We start from the raw sequence: 19,163 nt of genomic DNA, 5'->3' as shown, positions 1-19,163 counted from the left end.
ATATGAGAAAGGAAAAGGTAGGTTTTTGCAAAAGTTCTTCTATAACATACCAAATATTTACAGTCAGAGAGCAGACTGAAAGGTGCCAAGAATACAAAATATCACCGTTCTTATGTTTGTTGAATATAAAAAAGCATTTGATTTTGTAAATGCCTTAAACATTCTCTTCCAACAAGGTATAGTTGCTATACCAGGGCTTCTTTTTGATGTCAGACCTTCTTGACTTTTCTGTGTGAGTCATGGTGAAGCCTATGGACCCCTCCTCAGAATATTTTTGTTTTCTTTAATTATTTTCCAAATTTTTCTTTGTATTATTCCAGTAACAAATCTACACATAAGTTTTCTAAGGTTACATGACTCATGTTATCTCCCTCCCCTCTCCCATAGTTGACAAGTAATTCCACTGGGTTTTACATGTATTATCATCCCTCAAAGCCCATTTTCACATCAGAATGATATTTTTAAAAACATAAACTAAAACACATAGGATTACATAAAAATATTGAAATAGAGTTATCAAAATATTAAGAAAATAAACCAGGATCATGGGCACCGGATTAAGACCTTTTGTAACATGTACATGTTAAGATAATAAAGAGAATCCTTAATAGACACAAGAGATAATTCTTGATATGGTATAGGAAGACCTGCTTACTAAATATATTTGCCACTATCATGGAAGATGTTCAGAGCGGAGTCAAGAGGAAGAGACAGTCCTCCGGAAATCTGAAGACCCCACCTGCTTTTTGCTGATGACAATTTGCTGATTACATCAAGTCCTAAAACACTGTAAAATCTTCTAAATGAGATTCATAATTACTCAAAAGAATTCAATTTGGCCACTCCATACAAGAAATCTAAGAGGATAAAGAATGCCTGTTACATGCAACTGAATGGGCAACCCATAGAGCCAGGTCATTGGTTTCTATATTATATAAACACCACAGATCACTAGTTGTCTTGACTTTGGTCTTGCCATTGGTCTTCAATGACTCTGGAAGAGAGAGTAAGGCTGATGACTTCATGTAAGTCCCCCTTAAATCCGATTCACTCACAAGCCAAGACATCACTTCATGATGCCTTTGGTCTTCTTCAAAAACTAAGGAAGAACAATATATAGATAAAGAGCTAGACCCAGAAATGAATAGAAAGAAGAGAGGAGATTGAATTGCATTAAGAAAATTGTGGAATGTTTGAAATAATAAACCATTTTTGAGCCACTAAAATTCTTTTGTGGTTGTAAATTATGGAACTGTACAGCTTATATGGAATCAAAATTGCAGGTTATGCAAAGGGTAGAGATACATGATAAATATAAATAGGCATGTTATTTATTATAAATTTCATATAAAATGTTGTGAAAATGATAGGAAAGAGAATATGAATGTAAAATAAAGATCCATCATATTGTAAAAATGAAAGGTGACAGATAGCCATGTTCTGTCCTAAACTTTTACCAGTGTCTTGTTAAGAGACCTAGAGGAGACAGCTAGGAGGCTTAGTAGATAGAAAATCAGACCTGTAACCAGGCGGTCCTGGTTTCAAATATGACCTAGACACTTCCTAGCTATATGATCTTTGGCAAGCCACTTACCCCCCAATTGCTTCTCCTTTACAGCTACTAATACTATAGTAGTAGGAACCCAGAGTTAGTATTGATTCTAAGAAAGAAGGTAAAGGTAAAGAAAAAAAGACAGAGATCTAGAGGAAAGGTTCCCCTGTCTGTTGGACTTGACTTCCTTGGGAGGATATATGGGATAACATGGACAAAAGGAAAATATTGCATTGTTGGAGGTAGCACCCACATGAATGATACTACCATTCAGCAATGTGTTCAGGCACATGGATTGTGAATAAATTGGTTAAGACATCATTCTATAGGATCTACTCACCTCTTAGCAGCCCCCAAGAGGCCCACCAAACTTTAGTCATTCAATAGCAAAGAAATTTGAAATGAAGGCTAAAAAGGATTCCTCTTATTGGCCTGACATAACTGATTGAAGGCACCAAGTTTAAATTTGCAAGGGGCAACTCTTAAAGAAGACATAATATTTGGGTAACATTTGGTTTCTTGACTCTAAGGTCACTACATAATATGCTATTTCTTTTTAGAAGTCATTTAAAATAAGCAAAGATTCACTAAATCAGGGATACTCCAGAACTAACCATCAGTCACTGCTTTTCATTAGATGAAGAGAGATCAGTATGGGAGCATGCCAGCAACTGAAACAAGGGGTAGACAAACAAGCAAGAAACAGAAATGGAGAGCTATTTTGGTGATTAATTACTATTTTCAACCAGAGTCATGAGCTTAATTAGCTGTTATAGGCATGTGAATTTGGTCAGCTGTCTCTAGGTAGCTAACTTTAACTCTTCTCTAAAAGCTTCCTGCTGTTATCAGAAAATTGCCTATAGGAAGGAAGGAAGGAAGGAAGGAAGGAAGGGTGCTAAGGAGCTAAAGGGGAAATAAATTTTTCTTGGGGTCTAACAATAAACTAAACCAAACCTTATTATTTGGGATAGCGTGGGTGGGGCAGTAGATAGATCACTGATCTGGGAATAAGGAAGACTTATCTTTCTGAGTTCAAATGTGGCTGTAGACACTTGAATTCAAAATCATCCTCCGATACTTACTTAGATATGTGACTGTTGGCAAATCACTTAACCTTATTTGCCTTCCTTGTCTATAAAATGAACTGGAGAAGGAAATGGCAAACCACTGCAGTTTCTCTGCCAAGAAAACCCCAAATGGGGTCATGAAGAGTCAGTCACAGCTGAAACAACTCAACAAACCTTATTATTTGGGGAGGAAGGGCTAAAAAGGTGCCTTGTTTAAAGCTTTTAGGACAAAAGAACATGATGACTCATGTTGAAAATGTATGGATGCCCTCTTGATTTCAGAGAGAATGAGAAACCACCCACAAGATGCTAGACTAGGTTCTTCCTCATCTGGATGATTTTGGAGTATAATATTCTGAGACAATTGAATTTGCTTCTGCCTAGAAGTCAGTGTACTAGATGAGCAACAGTTGTGGAGTTCACTTTAGAGTTTACAAATTCCCACCCTCAAATAACAATAATCATGGAAGAACCATAAAGCTAACTATGAGCTCATTTGTAAGCAGAGAATAGTTCCTGTCTTGCTCCCTCAGGCTTTTGGAGATTAAAAGATTTATGTAGTGTTCTTTGTTTTCTCTTTTTCTGACTGGGAGTTTGAAGAAGAAAAGAACTGGTTTTACAGGACACCTGTGTAACAGGAGGTGTAGGAGACCTCCTTCTAAATTGGTATCTTGTGATAGTCCCATTTGGTGCTGTACAATAGAACTGGATAAGTAGTCACATCCATATCTAGGGTCTCAGCAGCTAGGTAGTGTAGGGGTTTTTTAATTGAAAAATATATCAAAAAATTATCTTGTAAATTTATTATCCATAGTTCTAACTTCTTATAAATATAGTCACTTTATTTTTCTAGAATGTGAGTATGAATTTGAGAGTCTTACAACAGTTTATTTAGAGTACTAATTCTTAAAAAAAAACCACCAAATAGATGTTTTAGGGAAATTGTTATTTTAGAATGAATTTGCTTTATCTTTTTTGTTATCACTAAGAAAAATACTAATTTCTTTATCTCAAAAACACTTCCAATTACTTTGGCACAAGTAGGTCTATAGTATAGTAGTAGTCTCTCAGAGGCCGAGAATGACGGTTGTCTTTGTGCATGAAAGAGATTTAAGTGGAAGAGTAGTTGCACAGAGACAGTCCCACTCTCTCGGTGTTGGAAGCCTGGGTCCAGTGGCACAAAAAGTCGTTACACCTGGAGACTTCCTCAGCTGCATTGGATGGCCGTGTTGTCCTTTGTGTTCTAACTCCACAGTGCCTTGCTGCGTCGCCATCTCAGCCATTGAACCTTCTTGTTGGTTTCTTCCGCCTGTTCTGCCGAAACAGTCTTCACATGCTGGGTGAGCAAAGCCCTGGTTCACCAGGGGTCAACAACGACCCTCACAAGGTTTAGCCGGCCTGTAGAAGCGTTGCCCGGGGTGTGGCCGCTGCCGCATGCTAGCAGCTACTAGGAACCACAAGTGAGAGCTGGGTGTCAGGTGAGGGTCAGAGGCTGGAGAGCTGCCCTAGGAGGACACGACAAGCCCTCCATACCAGAGATACTACCCCTCCCTGAACACCCCATACACCCCAACAAGTAGATCAGAGTGTTTTAAAATGATATGGTAAGTCATAAAAGCAATGTTTGAATTACCATGTTAAATTTGAAATATATTTGTTTTAAAAGTTACTTATAGGGGTCAGCTGGGTGGCTCAGTGGATTAAGAGCCAGTCCTAGGAATGGGAAGTTCTGGGTTCAAATTTGGATTCAGACTCTTCCTACCTGTGTGACCCTGGACAAGTCCCTTAAACTCCATTGCTTAGCCTTTACTGCTCTTCTGCCTGGGAACCAATACATAGTATTGATTCTATAGTGAAAAGTAAGGGTTTAAAAAAAGTTATATATAATAGAAATTCACAATTTAATATGTGGTTCTCATTTTTCTGTTCTTTAAATATGGAAATGTTCTTGCTTATTAATGCTTAAAGAATTCATGATAATAAAAGAGAAAATTTAAAAACAATAAAGTATTGGTTTAAAAAGAGCAGTAAGGACTAGGCAATGAGGGTTAAGTGACTTGCCCAAGGTCACATAGCTAGAAAGTATATGAGATCAGATTTGAACCTGAGACCACAAATCTCCAGGCCTGCTTCTCAATCCACTGAGCCACTCAGCTGCCTACTGAGGAGAGTTTTTACAAAGTTTGAAAATCAACTAGAGCGATATATAGCACTAGATGAAGGATCATGTTGAATTTTATTAGGAAATATATCAATATTAAAATGTCAAATAATTGGCATTTTTGTAAGTTTGCATTGTTTATACATCTGAAGATATTAAATATTAAAACTGCACTAAGACTGCTACGACATGCAAAAAATCATATGAAAGTGCTCTATGCATCATATAATTGTGTAAAGAACTTGTCTTTCAATGAATTATTTTGATAAACTTGATTATTCCTATTACAACTGGAAAACTTGTATCTTGATCCTCAATCATGTTTCTTAATAAATATCTGATAAGAAATAATATGATAATAAACAAATGATATCTTGTAGAGGGCTCAATGAATCCAAATAACACTGTGGGCCAAGAGGAAGGGTCACATTGCTTGTAGATCTCTGTTCTGTACTCTTATATAATGATCATTTTCATTACAACAAAATGTCAATTCCATTGGAATCTTGCCTTGAGATGGCAACGTCATCAAGAGATTTGCAGAGGAATATATCTTCCCTAACACCAGTTTCTATAGCAGATCGCCTATATTCATGCATACCTATGCAGTCACATCTTGAACTATGTATGTTGTTTCATCCACTGGCCATATAAAATAGAAAGATTTTTGTTTCTCAGTTAATTGATCACAAAGGTCTTTAAACATTATCCTTCTAACTGTATCATCTACAAGAGAAACCATTGGAAGCTGCTTTAAATAAGATTTACTAAACATTGTTTTGACCATATTAATAGCTGCTGCTAGCATGGGATTTCTCCTGTTGAATGAGAACTTAGCAATTCTGTAAACAGCTTCATACAGTGTGAGCACTCTTTTTTATTTCACAGATGTAGTTTTGGAAAATGTTTGTTTTTGCTCTCTAAAAGCATCTAATTTTCTCTGGGAAAAAAAGATCAGATTTCACACTATCTGTGGTGAAAGCATTCAGATAAAACAAACAGGAGAGCAGATCTAAAGCTGGAAAGACCTTAGAGCTCATTTAGTTCAACCCTCTCATTTTGTGGAAGAGGAAATTGGGATCCAGGTAAATTAAATAATTTCCCCATGATCACATAATTAATATAGTGACAAGGTCAGGATTTTAACTCAGGGTCCACAACTTTAGATCTAAATTCAAGTCCAGTCTCACACACTAACTAGTTATTTTACCCTTGGCAAATCACTTAATCCTGCTTGCCTCAGTTTCCTCATCTGTAAAGTGAGTTGGAAAAGGCAAAGGCAAACCATTCCACCAGTACCTTTGTTGAAAATAAAAACCAAAAACCAACCCAAAAAGGTCATGAGGAGTCAAACATGATGGAAAAGACTGAACAACAACAACCCATAACTTCCATTCAGTGTCTTAAGTTCTTTCCACCTCATGATACTTTCTTCAATAAAATATTTATATCAGTATAACTTATAAATACCATTGATAGATTGGATTATATTTTTGGATTTGGGCTTCAAAATGTTTATCTCTCCATTGTTTTTGCTTGTACTGCTTTCAGCTGCTCAGTAGATGTTTTTCTTCAAGTTAGTTACATATTTATTCATCATGGAAGGATGTTATTTCACTTAAAAAAAGAACAAACCCTCACCTTCCATCTTAGAATCAATACTTTGTATTGGTTACAAGACAGAGGAGTGATAAGGGCTAGGCAGTGCGGGTGGGGGTGGGTTAAGTGACTTGTCCAAAGTTACAAAACTAGGAAGTGCCTGAGGTCAGATTTGAATCCAGGAACTCCTGTCTTTAGGTCTGACTTTCAATCCACTGAGTCACTTATCTGCCCCTCTCTGATATTATTTGACTTTTAAAAACAGACAATAAAAATTAAGAGAAATTTAATTCTTACTAATTTAAAATAATTATAACCACTTGCCAGTTATTTCATCTTTAAAAAAGTTAGAATTTTTAAAAACTAACTTATTATATAGTATTTAACAAAATGAATGATGTTGAGGAGGAGAATAGGTGTTATAGGACGTTTTCCTGTCTTGGAAAGATTCAAGGATGCACCTTTCACCCAAGATGCTAGTAGCACAATGACCCCACTTGCTGACTGATGATAATAATGGCAGCTCATTCCCTCACTGAGAGTCAACAAATGGGATCCCTTTTGAAGTTGGATAGTTGATAGAGAACTGGAAATAGAGCCAGAAAGACCTAATTTATATTACAAAATTAAAATTTTTTCCAGATTACATAGCGATACCATTTTAAATACTCATTTTCTGACATTTTGCAATTCATATTCTCTCTCTCCCACTCCTCCCCCCTCACCAAAAAAGCAGGTAATATGACATAGAATACATGTATTTTCATGTTCGTTATGTTGTGAAACAAGACACATTACTTAGACTAGAGAAAAGTTAATGGAAGAATAAAGCAAAGAAAAGTATGTTTCAATTTGCAATCAGAGTACATCTATTCCTTCTGTGGTGGTGGATATCTTTTTTGTTGTTGTCATTGTCATGGACCTTTTGGAGTGGTCCTGGATTCTTGCCTTGTTGGCAAGAGTTAAGAGAAAGACCTAATTTCAAATCCAGCCTTAGATAATAGTTAAGTGATTCTGCTCAAGCTATTTAACTTCTCTTTGCCTTACTATCCTGAACTGTAAAATGGGAATAATATTATTATTTGCTGCATTCACAGGAATCAATCTTGTTAGTCTTGCTTTTAGTGACTTTACTTTGAACTAATTTTTACTGAAAAAGGGTATATATTTATGTGGGAGTTGTAAAATATTTTGCCAGTTGTATCATGTAATTCTTCTCTGGCTCCATGTTATTCCCCTTTGGGGATTGTACTTTGCAGTTTTGGAAAATTCGTAATGGATTAATTTTCCATGCCTATTTTTATAGAATAAAAGTATTGTGGGGGTAAATGATAGTAGAGCCAGAAAACCTTAAAAATCTGCCTTCCTTTGATCATCTGGCCCCACTTCCTTCATTTATAGAATTCAGCAAAAGAGGAAGGAGAAAGGAATGCAGGTAGTGAGTGTACCTCATACTACCTTGCTATTGAATGATTTTTGTTTTCACACTATGTCCCTTTCAATCTTTTATTTATTACAAAATGAAGAAAAATCTCCTACACGATTAATATTTTATATCCCACCTCCTGTACTTATGCTGCACCCAATGTCCCAGACTAGACATAGACAAAGTTAATTAAGTAGAATGTTTTGTTTCATAGGATCTGTCTCTTCTCTCTGTTTTATCTTCTTCATTTAAACCTGGTTTCCAATCAGAAATCTTAATGCCATTTGTAGCTAGCATGCTGTAAGCAGTGGGAGTGGAAGGCTAGGAGGAAGAAAGTTGATTGAAGAAGTTTTCAGATCAATAGGATAAACTTTCTAGGAGGCAAGGGTTCCCTCAGAACTTTCATCATCCAAACCTCTCCCTGTGAGGCATGTGAACATCTACAGTAGGACCTAGTTTCACTAAACCAACATGGCCCAAGACCCTTTACTTCAGTGGAAAATCCTACATAATAACGAATCCCATTACTTAATAAGTATGACTTATACAAACATACTTATCACACATTTAAAAAATATAAACACTGTAGCATTAATGAAACAAAGAGAAGCGCTGCTCTGACGCAGACGAGACTTGTTACAACAGGGAGATCCCTGAACAAAGAATGATGTGGGACCTACTGTTTGGTGCAAAACAATGTAATAACTCACAAATGCTTCTACAGCTAAAGTGAACATGATTAGGCAAGATGCTGCCAGATTTTATGCTGCTTGGGAGAATGGCTTGGATTTAGCACATAATTAACAATTAACAATTTTTATTTCATTTATTTTTCTGCCTTTATTTTTTCAATTGCCTATTACGTATACCTGGATTTGCACGTACTGATTTCCCACAAAATGAGGTCCTACCCATGGTACTTGCCTAAGAGTAACAAAAGACAAGAACTGATTAAGTCTCAACAACTGGGGCTATCTCAAGATAATGAATTGGCTGGTTTCCGAGCACAGGGCTGAGACTAAGATACCTGAGAATGGACTTCCCTGTGTACTAGATGGAAGCCAGTAGAATATTGAAACTTCCTGAAGAAGAACGCAGTTATGTGGGGCCAACATTGGATGCTCCACATGTCCTGAGCAAATAGTTCATAGACAAATCTATTTCTAAAACCCAGTTAAGTACATAATGGAAAGAGAAATTTCCTAGCTGGTATGCTAAAATCTAGCCTTTTAGCCAGATAAGGGAGCTTTCTTGGGTAGTGCTAATCTTGAGCAGGGTGGGGGGATGTTTCATGGCTAACTACAGTTTGGAAAAGGCAATCCGATCTTCTAACAAGAGAAGAAGAGTTTCTACTCTTGGAAGAAGAAAATTATCCACATGACCACAAAAATGGGGAAGTCAGTAAAGGACTAACATTATGATGTGGGGAGCAGAAGACCTATACTTTGCCCTATTATATCTCTAAAGTATTCATACAATGGGGAATCTAGGTGACACAGTGAATAGGGAACTGGGTCAAGAGCCAAAAAGACATCATTCTGAGTTCAAATCTGGCTTCAGATGCTTCCTAGCTGTATGATGCTGGGCAAGTTACTCAAGTTGTTTGCCTCATCTGAAAATGAGCTGGAGGTGGAAATGGCAAACCACTGTAGTATCTTTGCCAAGAAAATCCCAAATGGGGTCCCAGAATCTGAAATAACTAAACAACAGTTCAATCAATGAAGGTCAGAAGGGGAGTTGCCTATTCAGCAGTTCCAAAGTATGATTACTTCCTAAGTGGAGTCCAAACTTCAAGGTGAAACTATTAGCTTTGAACCAACTCAAACCCTACAGGAGAGTTGAGGATTCCATATAATCCTGGGGAATTGTATTGCTGGAAATGACAAGTCTAGTTCCATTTCACAGAAGTCCAAGATACAAGGTGGGACTAATTCAGAAGAACTCTAGAACCCTGGTAGAAAAGTAAGAACCACTATATATATATATATATATATATATATATATATATATATATATATATATATATATATATATATATATATATATATATAAGTTCTATTGATTATTATGTGCTACTCTGAGTGTTTAATTACAGAGACATTGAAGAAGGGCTTTGTAGAGGGATGGGTCACTTTTTACTAAAACGAACAAAACTCAGGAGAAAGAAAAAGGATGAGAAATTCCATTTAAAATAACAACAAACTTTATTCAATATTGTGGAATTAACTTAACAAGATGAATGCAAGGCTTAAATAGTTATGAAATACTCTTTACAGAAATAAAAGAAGATCAGGATAATGAAGGTATAGTTAGTATTCACTGCTGGGACTAGCTGATAAAACAACAATGGCGATATTATGCAAATACCAAACTTAATGCTATACTAATCAAATTGCCAAAGTAATAGTCTTGGGCAAATAATCTGGATGAACAAAAGGTATATATATTCAAGGGATATAATAAAAAAAAGGTAGGCACAAGTAGGTCTTGGTGGTATGAGATCTCAAAATATACTATAAAGCAATTAATTGTCAAAATTACCTGGTCCTGCAATTCTGAGGGACATAGGACAAAGAATGCTTTCCACCTCCAAAGAAAGAACTGTGGGAGTCAGAATTCAGATGAAAGCATGTGATTTTTCAATTGTTTATTAGGATTTATGTTTGAGCTTTGGGTTTTATAAAATTATTCACTTACAAAAATGAACGATATGGAAATCTTATACATAATGTACATGTATAACTCATATTGAATTGCCTGGCAGCACCAGGAGGGAGAAGGTAAGGGAGAAAGGGAGGTAAATCTGATCATATAACTTAAGAAAACTTGCATTGGAATTTGTAGCTACATGTACTTGGTAAAAATATTTAAAAATTTTTTTTTAATTATCTGATTCTGGATAAAAACCAGAAAGGTAAATCAAAGAAAGAGACTTGCTAAGCAAGCCCTAGATACAAATTCCCAGAGCAGTCTAGTTTTTATGTAATTCTCCTCACTCCTTCCCACCCTGCTGCTTAGGTAAGGGGTACTTTAGAAATGGGCAGTGAGAGAAGAGCCATATTTTGGGGGGAACAGAGAGTTCAAGGTGTGTGAGAAACACTATGTTGGCAAGATGGTGGTGTGCCTCCTTTGCCATGGCTTAGACCCAAGTACCCTTTGCCCTGTTCCACAGTGGGCTTTCTGTAGCCAAAAATGTCAGGGGACTTTGTCTGGGCCCAGACCACTTGAGCTGAAAAAAGCCCAAACCCTGAGCTCTAGTCTGTCTCTGAAACTCTGATCTATGCCCCAGGTTGTGCTGAGATTCCAGGTACAGAGTTTTTGCTTTTTTTTTGCTCTCTTGAAGGGGATACAACCATGCAAGACAAAAAAACCCACTTTGACCTATGGAACCCAGCATAGTGGAAAGGGTTCTAGATTTAGGGATAGAAGGCTTAGGTTTAAGTCCTGCCTCTGTCACTTGCTATGTGACCTTGGGCAAGCCCCTTAACCTTTTGGGGCCACAGTTTCCTCATCATTTGACTCCGTGAATTCTGAGGCTCTCTCCAGCTCTAAATCCATATTCATTTAATTCTGAAACTCCTAGTTTTGAAGCAGCTTCTATGTTATCTACAGGCTTCCAGCATGAGGATAATAGTGAGTTTGCCATTCCATGGTAGATGGTTAATTATGCATTGCTCATTTGCTTAAGAGTGAAAATAATTATGTAGTAGTTGTCTTTTTTTTTTCTGTTTCCATGGAAAGCCAAATCCATTATGTCAAAATCATGTGGTTAGGGCGGGATAGCTTAGTAGCACAGAGAATAGAGAATTACTTCTAGCTGATGTCAGGAAGACCTGGATTCAAATCTGAACTCAGACATTTCCCAGTAGTATGACCTTGGGCAGAACACTTAACCCCAAACGCCATTCTGTTTTTGCCAGTAGGTGATATTTTCAGTTTCAGTAAATCCATAAACGCACACACACCTCGAGGATGAGTTAGCATTGCTCCACAGACAAAGGCAGATCTGAGATAATCTTGCTGATTCTGTGAGAATCAGAGAAAGCAGAACATTTAGTACTTCTGCCCAGCAGGGCATGCACAAACCAATAGCGCAACTTTGGAATTCCCCAGAAAATCCTCCAGATTCCTAGACTCTCAGAGCTGAAGAGAGTTGGGTAAGTGGTTGTCAATGCCCTCTGATGGCTAAATAGAGAAACCCCAATACAGAAATGACTGGTTCTATGAGAACTGCTGGGGAGAGGAGAATGCCTCTGGGGGAAAATAGGTTTCCATTAGAATCTTATACTACGTACCATAGTAAATTCTCAATAAATAATATATAATTAAATACATAAATAAATTCCCAATAAGTAAAATTAATATTTTTAAACCCTTTCCTTCCACCTTAGAATCAATGCTAAGTATTGGTTCTAAGGCAGAAGAGTGGTAAGGGCTAGGCAGTGGGGGTTAAATGACTTGCTCAGGGCTACGCAGCTAGGAAATGTCTAAAGCCAGATCTCAACCTAGGACCTCCTGTTTCTAGGCCTGACTCTCAATCCACTGAGCTACCCAGCTGCCCCCAAAATAAATAAATATTAAGAGATATGTCTCAAAGTTAGTAATACAGGCTATATCTTTTAACACAATGGCTAGATATAGAAATAACCAGATAGAGAATATAATAGATCACAGGGCAGTATTAATCACATAATATTTCAAAATGATTATATGAGATAGGCTAAAAATAAGGAGAAAAGACATGGTTTGGGGGAGGGAGGGAAGTCTAATAAATATCTCTAATAAAATCTTTCACCCCAAACCCACAAAGAATTCATATATATCTAAGAGCAAGAGCCATTTTAGGTCAGAGCTAAGATATGAACTATTTTAAATGAAGTAATATAGATGAACAACAACTACTTGAAAATGTTCAAAATCACTAATAATGAGAGAAGTGCAAATTAAGCACCCTCGAGGCAGCACTTCCCACCCATAGAGCTCTACACTGCTATCTCTTATTTTTAATCTTTATATTTTTGCCCCTCCCTCACCCCAAAGCCTCTAGTCAAATTGTCCTCTGACATCTCAATGGGTTTTGAAGGGCTTTTTCAGCAGAACACAAACCCTGGAAGATCCGACCTGGTGGAAGAGGCTTGGAGCGCAGATTATTCCTGCTCCATTTGAACAGGCTTATTGCCAGTTTTGACATAGGGTTACACACTTTTTGGACACAGCAAACCTCAAAGGTCATCTAAAGTTGAAAAGGGTCTGTGATTTGTATTAGCAGCGAGATTACTCACACAGCAAAATCACAGCTCCTTGAAGTATGTATCAGACAGCTATGTGATAAAATCTGTAGAATGAGTAAAGTGGGGGAAAGCCATTATGTGTGGGAAATATGAGTCAGAGATTTCAAAATGAAAGTTTCTCAGCCAATGAAAGCTGGTAGAGATGGTTTTTCATTTTGGAGGGGCCTCTTTCTGAGGTCAAAGAGTAAGAGAGAGAGAAGCAGGAAGGCACATTTGCTGATAGGAAAGGACTCACTTTCCCATGGTGCTGTGGACCCAGAATGTGAGTTTAGAAGGACTGGGCAAGAGTTGCTTGTAAGAAGAAACATGAGAAGACTTTTGCACAATCATATGGAGCAATAGGAATGAGCAAGACTACAGTTAATGGTAGGAGATTTGTGTGTGTCCAGCAGAGCCATTTTACTTGTGAAGAAAGTCACAATTATGAGAAGTTATAAAATCACATCAGAGCCAGTTGAGATTTTATTAAAACTTCTAATTATTTAGGTCAAGAGAAGAGAATGGTGATAAAAATAATCCATGATACCCACCCTATATCTGTCAACCCCGAATTCTTCCCTGCTTAATAATTTTTTTTGATAAATTAGATCTGATATGATTTTTTTCAGTTAACTTTATAATGCAAATCTTTACTTTCTCCTGGTTCTGGCAGCTTTTGTATTCTTTTCCTTGTCTCTCTAATGTAATGGGAGACTATATAATAAGAAATCTCTTGTTTTAGGTTTTGATCAAGGACATGTAAAACCAGTGAAACTGTGTACCAGCTATGGGAGGGAATGGAGGGAGGCGAGGGAAAGAACATGATTCATGGAACCAGGGGAAAATATTCTAAATTGACTAATTAAATAAAATTTTAAAAGAAATCTATTTCTTGGTGTTCAGAGGTATTTTGTGAGTATCCTGAAGTATAATAAGCCCATGTTTTTTGCCTCCTAAATCTCTGAATGTTGATAGCTTCAGTTAGCAGAAGTATCAACCCATGAATTCATGGATATAGCCTCCCTGTGACTATGGATATTTCTATGGAAAACACTTTCTGGACATCATGGCCAGATATTTAATAATGATAACATTTGTATACTGCCTTACAAATATTATCTCCTTTGATCTTCAAAATAGGTTTGGAGGTAAAGTGCTTGTTATCCATCCCCATTTTATAAACAAGATGACTGAAAACCTGGAAAGTTAAGTGACTTGTTTGCCCAAAGTCATAAAGAAAATATTCTAGGGCAGGATTTGAACTCAATTCTTCCTGACTCCAAGTCTACTGGTACTTTTTGTTTTAAATTCTTACCTTCTGTCTTAGAATGGATACTAAATATCAGTTCCAAGGCAGAAGAGTAGTAAGGGTTTGGCTACTGGAGTTGTGACTTGCCCACAGTCACAAAGCTAAAAAGTATCCAAGGTCAAATTTGAGCCCAGGACCTCTGTCTCCAAGCCTGGCTCTCTCTCTACTGAGTCACTGAGTTGTCCTTCCCCTGGTACTTTTCTCATCCTTTCTCCTTTCATCTTTCTGAAAATGAGAAGAAGAAAACGAATAACATTTCACTGGATGTAACTTCTAGCACACAGGACTTTGTAAAAATCTGTCTCTCTTTCTGAGCTGTCACTATCAGCATTTTCTTCTCCTGATGTTTATTTTTATCCTCTTCACGGTCTTCTGAAAACCTAAGATATGACGAAACTGAGACAAGTCAGTCATATGTTAGCTTATAAAAGGAATCTGGGATTGTGCCCAATTTAACTCCTCATTTACATCTTAAGGAAATGGGGGAGCGGGGACCCAATTATATCCACAGGCCAGAGATAATGGAGACTCTTCATGACTGAACAGGTATGCACTTAATGAATAGAGTTCTGGACATGGTGTCAGGAAGAGCTGAATTCATATCCAACCTAAAACTTCCTAGCTATGTGACCTTGGGCAAGTTATTTAACCTTTACCTGCATTGCTTCATCTCCCAAAATGGAGATAATAATTGTATCAAATGTGGTAAGAATTGTAAAGTGCTTAGCAGACCTTAAGTGTTATCTAAATGCTAGATATTAGGTAGAAGGATTACTTGGTAGATCTCCAGGCTGAAACTTGGAACCATTCCTTCTGCAGGATCACTCGCCTGTATGTTCTTTAAATTACAGGAAAATTTGCTTATACACATCCTCAATCTCCCTTTAGTCCGGGTAGAAATAATTAAGTTAGTTATTTGCCTTTTGAGAAAGTGAATTTGGATCTAGTCCATACACTCAGTGTATGTCAAATGTGCTAGCTAGAAAATCTTTCCACTTCCCTGGGTCCCAGTAACTTCTTCTCTCCCTAAGGCTGGGTTCTCTCCAAATCCAATATGATTTCTCTACTGCCAGAAGCATTAGAGGATAGCTCAGGTGGGCTTTTCTGTGGTCTAGCACTATTTTCTGTTTGTTTGTTTTTTTGGTCCTCTGCTCTGTCCATCACTTTTCCTCTATGCTTAATTATTGTTCAGTTGTGTCTGCCTAAAGAGACTGAAGCATTTCCTTCTACAGTTTATTATACAGATGAGGAAACTGAGGCAAAGAGGGTTAAGTGACCAGCCCAGAATCACACAACTAGGAAGTGTCTGAGGCTGGATATGAACGCAGATCTTCCTGACTCTGGGTCTGGTGCTCTATCCACTGCCTTGCTTTGCTGCCCACAACCAACATTTATTATGCCCTCCCTGTAACCAGGCACTGTAGCTAAGCTGTGGGGATACAAATACAAAGAAAAAGAAATTTTCTTCCTTCAAGAAGCTTACATACTAAGGAGGTAAGATTATTCACCAGTGAGTTAAGGAGAGTAAGGAATAAAAGATATCCCCAGAGGCACATTCTGGATAGATATGAAGTATGACTTGATTGGGCCTATCCCCAAAATGGAAGTAGAAGGAATTCACCAATGGGAAAATGGTGGCTGGCATGGCCAGATACTCCAGAGTGAGGAGCTGTAGGCTCTAAGTGAAGTTTCAGGAGAAGGAAGCTGTATCTGGTGACAGTCAAAGCTGTATCCATCCTCCAAGTATCCATCCTCCAAGTATCCATCCCCAATTTGCTATAAATGGGTGAGTGCAATTGTGAAGACTTGCCTGTGACCTGGAACTTCCCCTTAAACTCAACACTGTCCAGCAGAATATCATTTTGATGATAACTGCTTAGAATTGCAAGTTGGCATTTCCACTTGTCACCCTTCCACCATCCCCTAGATAAATTATTTTGACCACAGCCCTCAAATCATGTCAGTACATGATGGCAGTTGGAACCAGAAATACTTGTCTAAACTGCAAAACGGAATGAAATTGGAATGAAACTGGGAAGCACTATTGGTCTGTCACTAGTGTCCAAGTCAAGTCCTCTTCTCCCCCAGTTAGGTTTTTACTTCAAAAAAAGAAAACAAACACTTAGGCCATCAACCCCCTTTGTTTTTGCTTAGTATTGGCCCCAAAGTAGTTCTATTCCCATAAACATTTTATTTTCTTAAAGTGAAATGAAAATGAAAAATTTAATTTTCAGTCAATTCCTTCCAAGTTATAAAGGCAAAAGAGGAACCATAGTCTAGAGAGGTGGACATGGACCTAGACCAATGAAAAAGGAATTAAAGATGGAGGAAATAATCTCACCAATCTGGGATTATGCATTTGCAAAACATGAAGATCACATTTTCCCTAAAGAGAGGAAAAGACCTCATGAATCCTTTAGTCCTTTTCCACTAATATTTTCAAACAATTAGGAGCAGAAGTGGCCACTGAAGCTGGCTCTACACTGAATATTTTTATCCAGAAAACTTTCCACATTGGCAAGTTCAAGGCTCTAGTCCCTGGGTAAACTAATGATTAACTACCGGAATCTTCAGAATTCACAGAATGTTTTCTCAGAATTTGTAGGTGGAATGGGCACAACAGTTAATTATTGCTGCTTTTGTTAAAAGTCAGATATGTACCTGCCAGGAAAAAAAATACTGTTCAATCTAGAACTTCCAGGCAATTCCCTCCTTGCATTAGCTGAATTCTCTTTTATGTGTTGTCTTTCCCAATGAGTGTGGAACGTCTTGGAGAGTAATGATCATCTCTGCTTATCTATTGAAAGATGTGAGGATCAAATGAGGTAATGGGTGTGAAAGCAATATGGAAATGTGAAATAACAGCAAAAACATACAATAAAAGCACCAGAAGCTAACACTGACCAGCAGAGCATCATTTTGTTGATGACCGCTTAGAATTTCAAGTTGGCGTTCCATCTTGTCGCCCTTTCACCATTCCCTAGCTAAATTCTTTTGGCCATAGCTCCCAAATCATGTCAATGTGTGATGGCAATGGGAACCAGAAATACTTGTACTAAGTACTTAGTATAATGCTTAATATTTTTTCATCCATTACCTAGGATCAGGTCTATTTTGTCCCTGTGGAGAAGATATTAGGAGTACTGATTGAAAACATAGGCAATGGTTATATTTTGGTATATGTGAGCATCCCTACATTTATGTGTATAGATGGGTATATACTGGGAGAAGGGGGACAGTCGTGATTTTTTTTACTGTGTATTACTGTGGCCATGAGTTTCCCCTCTGTTTCTTCATCTGTAAAATGAGGGGACCGGACTTGATAATCGCTAGGGTTCCTTCTAGTTTTCATATTCTTAACTCTATGATATTTTCACCATTGTTGTAGGGTGAATACAATTCCTTCATTCTTTCCTACCTAGTTTTCCCTCAGCTTTCCAATGACACCATGTAAAATATGTGTGGATGGCAGAAATATATCTGTAAATATGTTAAACGTTTCAAATTTCATTCTTTGAAGTATTTGAAATTCTTTTCCTATTACTCATTTTTCAAAACTGACTTCAGAAAATATAAAGAAATTACTGAGAGGCACTTAGGTGGCTCAGTGGATAGAGAACCAAGCGTGGAGACAGAAGGTCCCAGGTTCAAATGTGATCTCAGACACTTCTTAATTGTATGATGTGGAGAAAGTAAGTTAGCCCCATTTGCTTAGCTCTTACCTCTCTTCTGCCTTGGAAGAGATACTTAATATCAATTTTTTAAACTTTCTTTTTAAACCCTTACCTTCCATCTTAGAATCAATACTGTGTGTAGGTTCCAAGGCAGAAGAGTGGTAAGCGCTAGGCAATGGGGGTTGTGACTTGCCCAGGGTCACACAGCTAGGAAGTATCTGAGGTCATATTTGAACCCAGGGCCTCTAATTCTGGCTCTCAATCTGGTGAGCTACATAGCTACCCCCATCTAGAATCATTTCTTTTTTTTTTTGTAATTTTAAACATTATTTTATTTGGTCATTTCCAAACATTATTCACTGGAAACAAAGATAATTTTCTTTTCCTCCCCGCAACCCCTCCCACCATCTTTCCCTCTCCCATAGTCAACACACGATTCCACTGGTTATCACATGTATTCTTGACTCAAACCCATTTCCCTGTTGTTGGTATTTGCATTAGAGTGTCCATTTAGAGTCTCTCCTCAGTCATACCCTCAACCCCTGTAGTCAAGCAGTTGCTTTTCATCGGTGTTTTTACTCCCACAGTTTATCCTCTGCTTGTGGATAGTATTTTTTAGATCCCTGCAGATTGTTCAGGGACATTGCATTGCCACTAATGGAGAAGTCCATCAACTTCGATTGTACCACAATGTATCAGTTTCTGTGTACAATGTTTCCCTGGTTCTGCTCCTTTCGCTCTGCATCACTTCCTGGAGGTTGTTCCAGTCTCCATGGAATTCCTCTACTTTATTATTCCTTTTAGCACAATAGTATTCCATCACCCACATATACCACAATTTGTTCAGCCATTCCCCAATTGATGGGCATCCCCTCATTTTCCAATTTTTGGCCACCACAAAGAGCGCAGCTATGAATATTTTTGTACAAGTCTTTTTCCTTATTATTTCTTTGGGGTACAAACCCAGCAGTGCTATAGCTGGATCAAAGGGCAGACAGTCTTTTATCACCCTTTGGGCATAGTTCCAAATTGCCCTCCAGAATGGCTGGATCAATTCACAACTCCACCAGCAATGAATTAGTGTCCCCACTTTGCCACATCCACT

The 19,163-nt window shown here is 37.7% G+C and overlaps 1 long non-coding RNA gene across 1 annotated transcript in view; it reads left to right on the top strand.

Annotated features, from left to right (window-relative positions):
- The first annotated feature begins 9,605 nt into the window (after window positions 1-9,605).
- Window positions 9,606-19,163, top strand: part of LOC103106794 (uncharacterized) — a 130,099-nt gene continuing 120,541 nt past the window's right edge. Inside the window, exon 1 of the long non-coding RNA XR_001628852.2 lies at window positions 9,606-9,767. This is a non-coding gene — a long non-coding RNA (uncharacterized LOC103106794). The remainder of the gene's footprint in view (window positions 9,768-19,163) is intronic.

This window comes from Monodelphis domestica, chromosome 3, assembly GCF_027887165.1.
Source record: "Monodelphis domestica isolate mMonDom1 chromosome 3, mMonDom1.pri, whole genome shotgun sequence".
Taxonomy (NCBI): domain Eukaryota; kingdom Metazoa; phylum Chordata; class Mammalia; order Didelphimorphia; family Didelphidae; genus Monodelphis; species Monodelphis domestica.
The sequence above is the reverse complement of the archived record's forward strand: the minus strand, read 5'-3'. Positions and strand labels throughout refer to the sequence as shown.